The 13,963-nt window shown below is 42.6% G+C and overlaps 1 non-coding gene across 1 annotated transcript; it reads right to left on the bottom strand.

Moving 5' to 3' along the window:
• Window positions 1–13,593: 13,593 nt before the first annotated feature.
• Trnat-ugu lies at window positions 13,594–13,667 on the bottom strand. The gene has a single exon. It is a non-coding gene; the product is annotated as a tRNA-Thr (tRNA).
• Window positions 13,668–13,963: the final 296 nt, after the last annotated feature.

Genomic DNA, 13,963 nt, shown 5'->3' with positions numbered 1-13,963 from the left:
TGTTTCTTGAAAATTGTGTATAAGTTTGACATCAGTCAGATGATGCAGATGAATTAGATTAGGAAAAGTAAACCTGTGTGTAGTAGACGGTTTCGTTACTTATTTCAGCAATAGTCACAACATATTACACAAAGAAACTGTTACACCTGCCTAATATCGTGTAGGGCCCCCGCGAGCACGCAGAAGTGCCGCAACACGACGTGCCATGGACTCGACTAATGTCTGAAGTAGAGCTAGAGGGAACTGACACCATGAATCCTGCATGGCGGTCCATAAATCCGTAAGACTATGAGGATTAGAGATCTCCCCTGAACAGCAAGTTGCAAGGCATCCCAGATATGCTCAATAATATTCATGTCTGGGGAGTTTGGTGTCCAGTGGAAGTGTTTAAATTCAGAAGAGTGTTCCTGCAGCAATTCTGGAGATGTGGGGCGTCACATTGTCCTGCTAGAGTTACCCACGTCCGTCGAAGTACACAATGGACATGAGTGGATTCAGGTGATCAGACAGGGTGCTTACGTATGTGTAACATGTCAGAGTCGTATCTAGACGTATCCGGGGTCCCATATTACTCCAACTCCACACGCCCCACACCATTACAGAGCCTCCACCGGCTCAAACAGTCGCCTGCTGACATGCAGGATCCATGGATTCATGAGATTGTTTCAATACCAGTACACGTCCACACACTCGATACAATTTGAACGAGACTCGTGCAACCAGGCAACATGTTTCCAGTCATCAACTGTCCGATGTCGGTGTTGACGGGCCGAGGCGAGGCGTAAAGCTTTGTGTAGCGCAGTCATCAAGGGTACACGAGTGGGCCTTCGAAACCCCCTACCGATCACACTTTTTGATTGCCCAGCAATGAAATTTGCTGCAATTTGCGGTAGGGTTGCACTTCTGTCACGTTTAAGGATTCTCTTCAGTCGTCGTTGGTCCCGTTCTTGCAGGATCTTTTTCCGGCCGCAGTGATGTCGGAGATTTGATGTTCTACTGAATTTCTGATTCTCACGGTACACTCGTGAAATGGTCGAACTGGGAAATCCCCACTTCATCGCTACCTCAGAGATGCTGTGCCGCATCTGTCGTGCGCCACGACACCACGTTGAAACTTGCTTAAATATTGATAACCTGTCATTGTAGGAGCAGTAAACTATCTAAGAACTGACCTAGACACTAATATAGGCGTTGCTGACCGCAGCGCCTTATTCTGTCAGTTTACATACTTCTGAGTTTCAATACGCATGCCTATACCTGTTTCTTTAGCGCTTCAGTATAGTGCTGCATTGTTGTTGATTCTATACAAATGGCGCGTAAATCATCGACGTCGTAACCCCGTCCTGCTGATGGTCGTGATGGTTTGTCTTGACAAACTATAACCTTTTGAGCCGTGCTGGCCCCGGCTTATGCGTTGGTTTAAACCTTGACTGTTACTCTGCGATTGGTTTCCCGTGGTTATTTCAGTTACGCCGTGGTTCTTCCTCTTTCTACGTGTGGTAGCAGCGGTGTGTATCGATATTCGCACCTTGCACTATCTTTGATCTGGTGCTCATAGTTTCCGGCTAGCCGGTGTGCGGCAGTCAGTCGATTGGTGTGGATCAGTCAGGGGTCGGTCTGCACTTGAAATATTAACGTTCGCTTAGGGGAGACAGGTAGTCGGCCGAACTATATCCGATCAGCCGGCAACCCAACCAAAAGACTGTCAACGAACACACCGACAAGACGACTTGCTTTCCACCCAACCAGTACAGAACTCCAAAGCCAAAACGTAAAAGGCGTAGCCGCCCACAACCAAGTGTGTATAAGCTGACAAAACTACACACAAGTGTTGGACAGTGACAACACGATAAGGAAAGGACGCTGCCTGAATTTTACATCAGCGGCCAGCACAGGTAAGCGGAACGCTAACGGTCACAAGGCGGAAAATTCCGCTGGTGCACTTGGACTTCAAATAACTAAAATACAGTTAAACTCCACCGGATGGTGGGCAAACTTTGGCGAACTCGAACACTCGCTGTTGCTCACGGGAATACCCCCAACAGCCAACCATGAAAACCAACGGCCCAACGTGAACAGTCCGGCTGGGTCAGTGAGCCACGAACCTCGTAGCAATTGGAACAGCTCCCACACTCTCCGACCCTGCTCAGAGACCGGCAGCCGGCCCAGCCCACTGCACCGCGTGGAGATTTTCTGGCTGATCCACACCAACCAACCGACTGCCGTACACCGGCTAGCCGGAAACTATAAACAGCAGACCAAAGGTAGTACAAGGTGTGAATATCGATACACACCGCTGCTGCCACACGTAGAAAGAGGGAGAACCATGGCATAACCGCGGGAAACCAAACGCAGAGAAACAGTAAAGGTTTAAACCAACGCATAAGCCGGAGCCAGCACGGCTCTCCTTTAAACCACATCTTGGTCAGGATGGTAGGTTGTTCAAATAGTGCCCCCTCGAAAGAGTAGGTTTTGACGTGTTCCGTCGTTCTTGCCATTCGCTCGCAATTTGTCGATGCCAGGCAGATGTAAAAATTTTTATAATCAAGACGTAACCCATTGCAGTTTTCACCCTTTGACAACTGGTAAACGGAGTGCATGAAAAAGGAGTTCATCTACGAAACGAGTGTAAGTAGCAGGTGCAATAAACGAATTGTGGCTGGAGATCTTTCATTATTAATAAACGCTAAGCTGAAGTGATAGTCTGACCCAAGTACTGAAACATCTGTAAATAACCAGACAATAGCAAGAATATGGAGCGGAACAGCTGAAGAAGAAGGGGAGGTTTGAACCCACACTACTGTCGCAGCAAAAGTTGAAACATTGCTCGCAGTCCGCGGTAGGCAAATAGATAAGTAGCCCTTCTATCATGGATTTTTGCTAGTGTCAAATTAACACGACACTAGGATTTGTACAGAACAGTGACCCGGCTGGCCACTGGGAGATCACTGCAATCTCGGCCACAGCAAGATGCCGCGGTGGCGTGGGCGGGACCACAGGCTGGCTAGCTGGTGTCGGGGGGCTTTTAATTAGTCGAGAAGTAGCGGGGTGCGGGATCCGGCGCAGGGCGGGGTTACAGCCGGTTTCATTCGGGGCCGCCACAGCGCCGGCAATTCTTTCGGGATGGCGCCTCTCAACGCGGACTTCCTCACAACTGCGGCAATGCACACACATGTCTGCAGCCAGTGGTGTAGGTATGATAACACTCTCACGGTGAACTCTGAAGCTGCATTCTCGCCACCCTGTCCCCTACCACACCAAATCGCTGCCGCCGCCTCTACAGCCGGCCGTGGTGGCCGAGCAGTTCTTGGCACTTCAGTCCAGAACCGAGCCACTGCTACGGTCGCAGGTTCGAATCCTGCCTCGGGCAGGGATGTGTGTGATGCCCTTAGGTTAGTTAGGTTTAAGTAGGTCTAAGTTCTACGGGACTGATGACCTCAGAAGTTAAGTCCCATAGTGCTCAGAGCCATTTGAACCGCCTCTACACTTACTATACAACCCTCAACGCTCCTTATCTGTTTGTCGATATTCTCAGTTGCAGGTTGCCTCTATAACAATTTCCAGAGGCAACAAAAAGTTTTTCTGTATTTTGTAGAACCACTGACTGAATTTAGAAGTTCAACCCACCTAATACAGCAGCTGCAGCCTGAGGAATGTGTCTTCGGCACAGACAGAGCACCGTCAGTTAATTATCTATACTACAGCAGCACAGCATTTCATTTACGATTGTTCCATTGGGTCCAACTAAAAAAACGAAAGCTAGGAAAGCGACCCTGAGATGAACATATTAAAACAAATGGCATTTTATTGTATCACTTTTTATTTGCTGCGTCTGACGGAAAGATATTAATTGCATCAGAGAGAGCATTGCAATTCAGGAAGCTGTGGTCCAAAAGAGATACATTTTATGGAAACAACTTTATACAACTTTATAAATGCACTGGATAAAAGCATCAAGCCACAGACAAGACTTGAGAGTGAATTATCAGGATGTTAACTTACCAGACACTTGTCAACATGGGACGAAACTTGCTTCCTCCTGCAGAAATTGCACAATATAGATGTAATAACATAACCTATGTAACTGTATAAGATTGACATCAGTCAGATGATGCAGATGAATTAGATTAGGAAAAGAGAAGCTGTGTGTAGTAGACGGTTTCGTTATTTATTTCAGCAGCAAAAATCTTTAGACGTCAAAACTAATGATGTTCTAAAATGCAGAATTGTAATAGCAAGAAGAGCCTCTCGAAAAACGGCAGCTGTGTGTGAATTTAAAAGTTTAAAGTGCTGTCATAAACTACTCATTAAGTGGTATAATCTTACTTTAGACGTTTAGCGCAATAAGGAAATTACTACAGTCACAAATTTTGTAGGGAAGACCGGGCAAGTGCTGACACATTAAGAGATTTTTCGTTTTGCTATGGAATGTGTCACTTCCATGGGAAAATTCAATACTTTCTGTGTGATCCCTAAATGTTAGATGTAAACTGTACTAGAAGAATTGAATATCTTCAGAACTACATAAACATTATTCCAAGTATGTTGTTGACGTTGCGCCGAGTACTTGGGTAACATCGACACCATTACAGGGATGATACAAACAGTATGAAATACAGACAGAATAAAATTCCTGTTTGAAGAGAGTAACACGTTTTATTCTCCTGACATATACCAAATACGCACACAGCCTGATGTTCAGAAATGGTGCTGAAGTTGGAAAAAAAATCGACTTCAGCTGTACTGAGACCTAGAACTGTGTTGATATAGGTTTCCGACGATTTCTTAAGTTTATTTTAGGATTTATCACTTTAAAACCAGAAGCCAAGTCTTCTGCAGCCATTTATCTAATATTATTGGAATTGTGATTAAGGCTTATTTTTCCGGCAATGTGATTGTCAATTTGTCGGAACTCAATAGGAAAATGGCATATAATAACTGTGTCAATGTACTCACATGTTTAACTAATTCTTTTTCTTTCCAAGAGTAAAAGTCCCCAAGGAAAGTACCTTGTCTGACTTTTATTTTAATCGATCATAAAGTGTAATTTTTGGGATGTTCAGTTCCTCTGATCTGCTATTCAGTAATATCTCTGACTTCATCAAATTTAATCCGTTTTTTATGGTTTCTTCAGTACATTTACACCTCTCTTATTTTCTTTTTCATGGCGTCGCCATCTGAAATTAGACATAAGGCCCTATTTAAGTGAAACAACTTTTTTCTGGAGTTTACAGCATCGGGATATTTCATTGCCCCACATTCGCCTGTCGATATTATCCCACTCAAACATTATGGTGTGTACCATACTTTAATGTCTTTACTATAGCTCGAAAAATTGAAAAAACTCGTGCTAAAAGAAGCACTAGAAAACATACTATCTATCTACATTATAGTTACTGTCGTGAAAAGACTATTAACACACTTTCCTTAGTTGAAGCATAAAGCGAAAGTAACATCAAAATTCAATAATTAATTTTTAGCTCGACAAGAAGACTGTCGCGTACACGACCTTGACGCCTCTGAATCCTGCTTCTGGCATTGTCCGCTATGCTGCAGCACTCTCTCTCTCACTGAGTACAGTGCTACTCGGCTAAGAAACTAATGGTGTCGGCACTCTCTGGGTTATCGATATTCTCCGGGTCTCCCCTACATATCGTGAGATAGTGTAATTCTCGGCGAGAAAATTACCCAGTCTACATTTATCTAGTATTTGAGGATGGAAGCCATTAGCTACTTCTAACAAATTTTACACGTAATTTCAAACTGTTTTGAAAGTTTTCTCGCTGATAATCTTCACAAAATAATGAAAGGAAATAAAAGTTCATCGCCTACTACAACTACATTTTTGCTGTTCACATTGTAAAACTGCACGATCAGGGATGATGTTTTAATTTGCTACATTTTTACAACTAACTTTATTCGTAACACTTTTGCAGACAGTATGTACATATGCCACTGTATGTCCTGCAAAATTATATCATTGTACAACACACAGTTCAGAAGATATAACGTCTTAAAACTTACGAAGAAACTAGCTTTCCTTAAAAGAAGCACTTTCATACATGAGAGTTAAATTCTTTAAAGAATCAGCGAAATGGGGGGGGGGGGGGGGGTAGGTTGGAGGAGGGGCAGTGGTTACTAGTGAGACTAACATCACTCCACATTGAAGTAAATAGTACACATTTCAAATTATTCTTCATAATTCAGAACTTGGACCAACACTCAGCCCAAAGTCTTATTTCTTGCATTAATGACGCGATCCCGACAAAATACCATCAGATGCGAATCGCAAACAAGTTCGAGACTAGTAATGCGTAAACACAGGTTGAGCCCGCAACAGACAGGCCATACCTGTACGTGTTTGCTGCGCCGTATGTATTTCGTCTGTGATATCATCGTATCAGTGTAGACACATGCTCATCATTTTTACGAATTAGCTTTGTGTGACGTTATAAACTTTACGCACACAGAAATGTTTTCATTGTTTCATTGCCCATTAATGAAAAATCACAAAGCAATTAAAGCAATAAAAATGCGAAATATACTCGATGTACAGCTCTTGTGTCCGTCACCGTATCACGTTTTGCGTGTTTGACAGTATTTCCTCGAAGCAACTGCTCGACATTTTCAGGTGGCGAATGCAGATACCGCCGGTTGCTACTTGCCAGCAATCCACAACAAGCACCAGCCGACAAAGTGAGCACTTACCTCGAGGGAAGATTGTGGGATACACAAAATACGATCTTGCGGCAAACATGAGAGCCAAATATTTAACAAATCCGACAAGAAATCCTGAAGGTTCACTGCAAAACACACTCTTCACACTGAAGTGTTGGCAAAAGAGCCAACACCGTGTTGCTAGAGGAGACCGAAATGCACGCTTTTAAGCTCACGCAGATTGTCGTGAGGTCTGGAACAGTTAAGGAAATGTATAGTAGCAAATAAAGTACGTAGTGGATGTAATACTTAACTTTAATCCACAATTGTAGAACATCTCTCGTTACTGTACATGCTTCACAGTATTAATTATCAAAGGCTATGGCGCCTTGCTAGGTCGTAGCAAATGACGTAGCTGAAGGCTATGCTAACTATCGTCTCGGCAAATGAGAGCGTATGTCAGTGATCCCCTTCTGGCAAAGTCGTCTGTACAACTGGGGCGAGTGCCAGGACTTCTCTCTAGACCTGTCGTGTGGTGGCGCTCGGTCTGCTATCACTGACAGAGGCGACACGCGGGACCGACGTATACTAATGGACCGCGGCCGATTTAAAGGCTACCACCTAGCAAGTGTGGTGTCTGGCGGTGACACCACACACACTTTCTTAAAGTTCACTCAGTTGGTATAATAAGTGTGGTGCCATCAAGATGCCGAAAACAGGAAGCAAACGCCTTGGTACCAAGAAAGGAATAGGTCTTCTGAAACTGTTGTTCATTATGCTCCTATACGAATCTCTTCATAATTTCCTTTTAGATGTCTCCACCCCCTTACCATCTCACTACCTTGCAGTTTTTGCTATTTCTTTAATTTTTGGCATTAGTTGTATTCACATTTCAGTTAATGGTAGCTAGTTTCGAAAGTGTTTATGCAGTTTCAGACCATTACTTACGTTAAACGTAGATCATTAAGTCAAAATGTAAAATAAAGGATACTAAAATATATGAACAGTTTTCTAGCATACAATATATACGAATCACAGTGGTTCATTACAGTAGTTGAGTCTGAGTCGTTCTCATGTGATAAATGAAGTAATTAAATCGTGTAAGCTCTCAACTGCTCACGATTGAAAATTGTGTATCCTTGATGCTAACTGCTAAATGCTGCATCATCTGTTGGCGAAATGTGGTTAAGAGGATTTGACAGGCGTCATCTGCGTTCATTACGTATTCTTTAGCGCTGTTGTCATAGCAAGTAACTAGTACGTAAATAGCACTTCTGTGGCTTATCCTTCAGAATTTGACAATAACATACATAGACAAATTTTATACAGTGTTCACACGAGTTTCAACTAGTATTTAATATGACAGTAGACAAAACAGTTTTGGAACGTACCCATTAAGTAACATGGATACAGAATAAATTTTCAGTCTGCAGAGCGGTGTGCGGTAATTTGAAACTTCGTGACAGATTAAAATTTTTAGTCAGACCGGGCCTCGTACCCGTGATCTTTCTTTTCCGCAAGCAAGTGCTCTACCGCCTGTGCTATCCAAACGTGAGGAACGACTCCCTGTCACTGCTTTACTACCGCTTGTACCTCGTCTCCTGTCTTCCAAATTTCACACACACTTTTCTTCCAGGAGTACTGGATTTCGCAATTGATGCTAGAGAACTTGTGTAATGTTTGAAAGCTAGAAGATTAGGTACTTGCGGAAATAAGGCTGTGAGGACGGATCGTGAGTCGTGCTTGGGTAGAGCTTTTGTTTGTGATAGGAAAAGGTCCCTGGTTCGATTTTCGGTCAAACACGCAAATATAAATTTCCAGAAAGTTTCAAAATATATATAGTTTAAGAAATATTTAAAATTACTTGCATAAACGCTAATTTTTACTGTTGTATACAACCTGCTGTGCACCTCATCATGCTGCTGCCACCTACTGGATGAAATCGTTTCTTTAACTAAATCAAAAACTTAATAATTTAAATTCAATCTACTAATTCATTAATTTGTGTGGTTCATTTGTCTTCTATTTCAGTATCCCCAGTTCATCATTCTCATCATACTCTTTTTGTTATTCTCCCTCTCCAATTTCTTAATCTTACGCTTTCGTTTTTTCCCCCTCTCCATATTTTTCACTCATTACAAAACTATGCCCCAACAGAAACGCCACCCAGGACACATAACCCCGCTGTCGTATCCTTGGTTGCTAGGCCACTTTTCACGGCGGATTGACCCGTGTTCAACCCGCTACATCCACTGCACAGGGCCAAAATTTTCTTAACGCCATTAGCATTAAATTTAGTCTACTTCTCTGGACCCTTCCACAGCTACGTCGAAACCCGTCAGAAACAATGTATATAAAATGGTCTGTAGATAGATGCGTGTTTCTCGTACATTCAGTGTGAATGACACAATTCCAATTTAGTATTCTACTTTAAGGAATCAAGTAAAACCAAGGACACATGCATTAAGATGGAAGTTCATACTAAAAAATTCATTAGTTAATAAACACTTAAATTTGAATACGAGTATTGACTTCACGTATGTTTTCAGAGTGATTGACGGAAGGCTGGCCAGGATGGCCGAGCGGTTATAGGCGCTACAGTCTGGCACCGCGCGAACGCAGGTTCGAAAACTGCCTCGGGCATGGATGTGTGTGATGTCCTTAGGTTAGTTAGGTTTAAGTAGTTCTAAGTTCTAGGGGACTGACGACCTTAGAAGTTAAGTCCCATAGTGCTCAGAGCCATTTGAACCATTTTGTGATTGACGGAAGACGATGAAGTTACGTTCCTCAGATACAGGGTTCTTTCCCCCAACTTGTTCGTGTCAGAACGTTATAAATTATTGAAAAGATGGCGATTACCATTAAAGCGAAGCCCCTGTTGAGAAGCAGTGCGCTTTAAAACTGGCGGCAAAACGTCGCCATGGCCTAGCAACTAATACCACAGAACGACTGTTTCAGGAGCCGCAGATGCTCCAGGAGAAATGGTCAGTACTCAGGGATGTGCCAGGAACTATCATTCACAGCAAAAAAGTCCAGTAAACATCGGCTGTAAAATTCGTAGCTTAAAAGTTATGAACAGTTATTCGTCTTCGAGCCTGTGGAACAAATATCTTCTACCTCAAGCTCATTATTTCCATATATTGAGACTTAATAGTATGACTAAAACAAGCAAAAATGGCCAGTAAACATGGCCTTTAAAGTGGATACCTTGTGATGTATGAGCATTTGTTCATGTTCGCTACTGCAGGACACATCTCTTGTAGCAGAAGAGATTTGTTTCAAGATACCGAAGGCGATGAAGTGCCAATATTTTCTTAAGGTATGCATTTTACAGCTAATTTTGGTTCTAATGATCCTTCCCATAATATCCCTGAGTACTGACCAAGCCGGCCGGTGTGGCCGAGCGGTTCTTCAGTCTGGAACCGCGCGACCGCTACGGTCGTAGGTTCGAATCCTGCCTCGGGCATGGATGTGTGTGAAGTTCTTAAGTTAGTTAGGTTTAAGTAGTTCCAAGTTCTAGGGACTGATGACCTCAGATGTTAAGTCCCATAGTGCTCAGAGCCATCTGAACCATTTGAAGTACTGACCGTTCCTCTGGGAACACTTTGTACACCTTTCGTTTCCTCGGATGTAAGTATGACTCCCTTTTAATGTTTACGAAGCATGCTTCCTGTACCATATTTTTATGTTTTTAGTTATTCCTGTCAAATGTGATGGAGAGGAAAAACTGGGCGTAAATTCCCCCCATCAGGAGGAAATGACGTCTGATGCTTTGGTGAATCACGGTCCTGATGTGAAGCTTCCATGCCGGTTTCCATTTTTCTACTGAAGTTTAGAGGCTCTCTCTTCTGAACTGATGGTACGTTTTGACACTACGATACAGTTACCGACAGGCGGCGTTAACACTCTTGTATTTCTGCATATTCTGTTCGAGGATATTTGATATACAAAGGATATTCTAGAGGGTCGCCTATCAGGGTCTGATTACCAGTATGCAGAGTCTGACTAATTATAATATGCCAGAATCTTGTAATCTTATTCCCAGAAAGTTAGCATGTAAAATGTTGTTGTATTAACTAGTATTGCTTATCTCCACAGAACGACATTAATACTTAGAATATGTAATTGTATTTCATCGTGCTGCAGATAGGCTATGTAGAGGGCGTACACAAATACAGCCGCATCTCAGTAGGAGCAGATATAAGGCTTACATACCGCCGGGAACTGAAATGATGTAATTGAATTCCACCCCTAGACACAGTACCACATGAATCAACAACCCTCTACGGCCGATTTGCGTTGATGTAAGGAGATAGCACTGGGAGGAGGCGAGAAGGGAGTAGGAGGACCATACAAAGTTTTACTTTACTACCGCGGCTCGTCAGTATCTCAGCAAAATCCTCTCCGGATGACGTATTGGGCGAGTAGACCGTGTTCCTCACTTCTCTTGACGACCCTACAAAGTCCGCTTCACTTTTACTTTTTACGATAGGAAGGGGTACTCACTTGGGAACATTTTTCCGCTGCTTCCCTGTTACATCCCGACCTACATGAACAAAGCCCATTTCTTCTCATTATACATTTTTTGATACTATTGGTTTATTGACACACACATTTGTTACTCAGTTCGTTGTAAAAGCCATCGTTCCACACAAAAATAGAATATTTGCCACAAAACCTTATTTCGCCAGTCGTTCATTTCTGCCGATATCGTGCTAACCTATTCAAATATTCAACGTAGCACTGTCAATTTCGATCGTAATTACACATTTTTCTCAGTTCTGCGTTCTCTTCCATGCCGTAAGCATATCAATTGATGTTTATACTCATAATTTTCAAGAGAAACTTCAATCATAGATACGATGCTTTCAGTTCTTAAGAAATGTAAAACGAGTTATCACCTTATGTTCTTTTGCAAATTACGAAAACTTCTCAATTTGGTTTAGAAAGTCTTCGGGAGGGGGGGGGGGGGGGCAGCGAAAGAAGGAATACTCTCTGATCCCATTGCACTTCCATCCGGAGTAAAATAATTCTCCTTAAAGCATAAAGAGGGCGCAAGTCGAATAACTGTACATAGATGTAAAGTAATGGACGTAACACAGGTGGGGATAATAAGTCATGAATATAGTAGAAGCAAGTTTTTATTGGCACTCATCGCATCATTTATTTTAGCCCTACCATCATTTTCACTCATTTCAGAGTGATGCACGTTCCTGAGGTATTTCATGAAACTTGATTTCAGATTTTGCAGCTTAGTTGTTACTACGCTTTGGCTCCCATTCGGAATGCCGCCTGGAAATATTTTAACCGTCTCTTCATACACCCCACTTTTACATTCCTGTTTGTGTAACGTCCAAGGCTCAATTTCCATGAACAAGGTCTTTCGCAGCTGTATAAGTTTCTCGAAGTGGCCATTAGTCCACTCCTTGAGTATACTTGAAGAAATGTCACCTGAAAATTACCGGCGTTTCTGAATGTGGACAACCGCAGTGTGCTCCCAGCTAGGGAGAGAGGATTGGCGGTTCCGACAACTTAAGCAAATGGCTTGAAGTTTGCGTCTGTGCCAATGCACAGATGGGTGTGCGGTTTTCCTAGAATCTGTCGGAAATATCTACAGCCCAACAGATGGGTGTGCGGGTTTCCCAGAATCCATCGGAAATATCTATAGCCCATAGCAAATATATGCTCGTGTGTGACCAGCTTATCTCACGGGTATAAAATTGAATACAATAACACGAAAGTAATGTTACAGTCCTGAACCAGTAAAGAAACAACGTAAGCGGTTACCACAGGATGAAAGACCGTGAAAGTGATTACCAACTAAGAGTGATTCGTAAGTCACGTTGGTACGAGAAGACCGTAAACGCTTGGTAGCTCGATTCGCCTACGTTGCACGCAACCAGCCGATCAGTTATTGTTGTACCCCGGGCCTCTACCCTCGTCTTGCCTTTTACCTTGAACTTGTAGTATAAACATTTTCGAAGAGTATCTTCTGCAGCACCTAATAAAGCTAGGAAAATTAGCCGCAGGAATTCTGTGCAGTTTTAATAACATTAATTGGCTAAAGCCTTGATAAAGACATTGAGAAGTATTGTTTTTTTTTCTGTTCCAGGTAAGAACATTAGCTGCCGTTACGTAATCGCTGTTCACCTGATTCTGGACGAACAAAACACGTGTAGTTAATTCTGGACGGACAGAACAATCGTATCCGTGAGTATTATTCTAATGTCCAGTTATTTATTTCCTGTCGACGTTGTTTTGCAACATTTTTCTTCTATCAAGGTGTCTCAGCCACTGTCGTATGTGAATGATTAAAGTAATGTTTCTTAAAACTATTGTTTTCAGGAAGGAATCGAGTGAGATGTGTTTTCAGAAAGATGTAACCACGCTATGCATCCCGGTGAAGCTTCTTTCATTCCAGTTTTTTTTTTTTCCTGACTAACTGACCAGCAACTAGTGTGCAGAGCGTGTTCAGTTTTCCCCTCTCTTCAGAAAATAGCTTGAAAAAATTAGATCTGTATTAACATCAAAGGAAAATTCCTTGTAAACCCTAAGGAAGTCTCTAAGAAGTTCTAATTAAGAATACTGGATTCCTCTTCAAAAATGTAGGCGGCTACCCTTCACCAGAACTCAAAAAACGTATATGGGAAATGATTCCTCGTAGGTAGTTGCAAAGACTTAGATCTTTATGAGTAACGTAGAATTATATTTCCCGTTTTAGGTCAGTCATCATCATGTTGTTATCCTAAATCTTCCGCGAGTTTTGTTTTTTCTAAGCTTCTTTCTGTGTACTGCAGTTATTTATCTATCCTTTGCAGCTTTTCCTGTGGAGTTACGAGCAGTTGACCTTTCAACTCTAAACCCTTTACAATGAAATGAACACCCTTAGCTGCTTACAGGCGTTGACATACGTCAACGGGAACAGATGAAAATATATGCCCCGACCGGGACTCGAACCCAGGATCTCCTGCTTACATGGCAGACGCTCTATCCATCTGAGCCACCGAGGAGACAGAGGACAGAGCGACTGCAGGGATTTATCTCTGGCACGCCTCCTGCAAAACCCACATTCTCAACGTAGTGCCCCCGCTCATTATACTCATTACTCGCGGCGCGTTGCCGATTCCCGTAAGTGTTCGGGCAGTGGTTGTGCATTCGCACAGAGGAAGAAGATTGTCAAGTGGCCGGTGAGCCTTAACTATATATTTTACTAAGATGGTATCTGTCCTAAAGAACAGATACCATCTCAGTAAATTATCTGAACCATTTCTCAATTTTCGATATCCCTATTTGTGCACTGTGAACA

The sequence above is a fragment of the Schistocerca americana genome, chromosome 5 (genome assembly GCF_021461395.2).
Source record: "Schistocerca americana isolate TAMUIC-IGC-003095 chromosome 5, iqSchAmer2.1, whole genome shotgun sequence".
NCBI classification, from domain to species: domain Eukaryota; kingdom Metazoa; phylum Arthropoda; class Insecta; order Orthoptera; family Acrididae; genus Schistocerca; species Schistocerca americana.
This window is presented reverse-complemented; position numbering and strand designations above follow the sequence as displayed.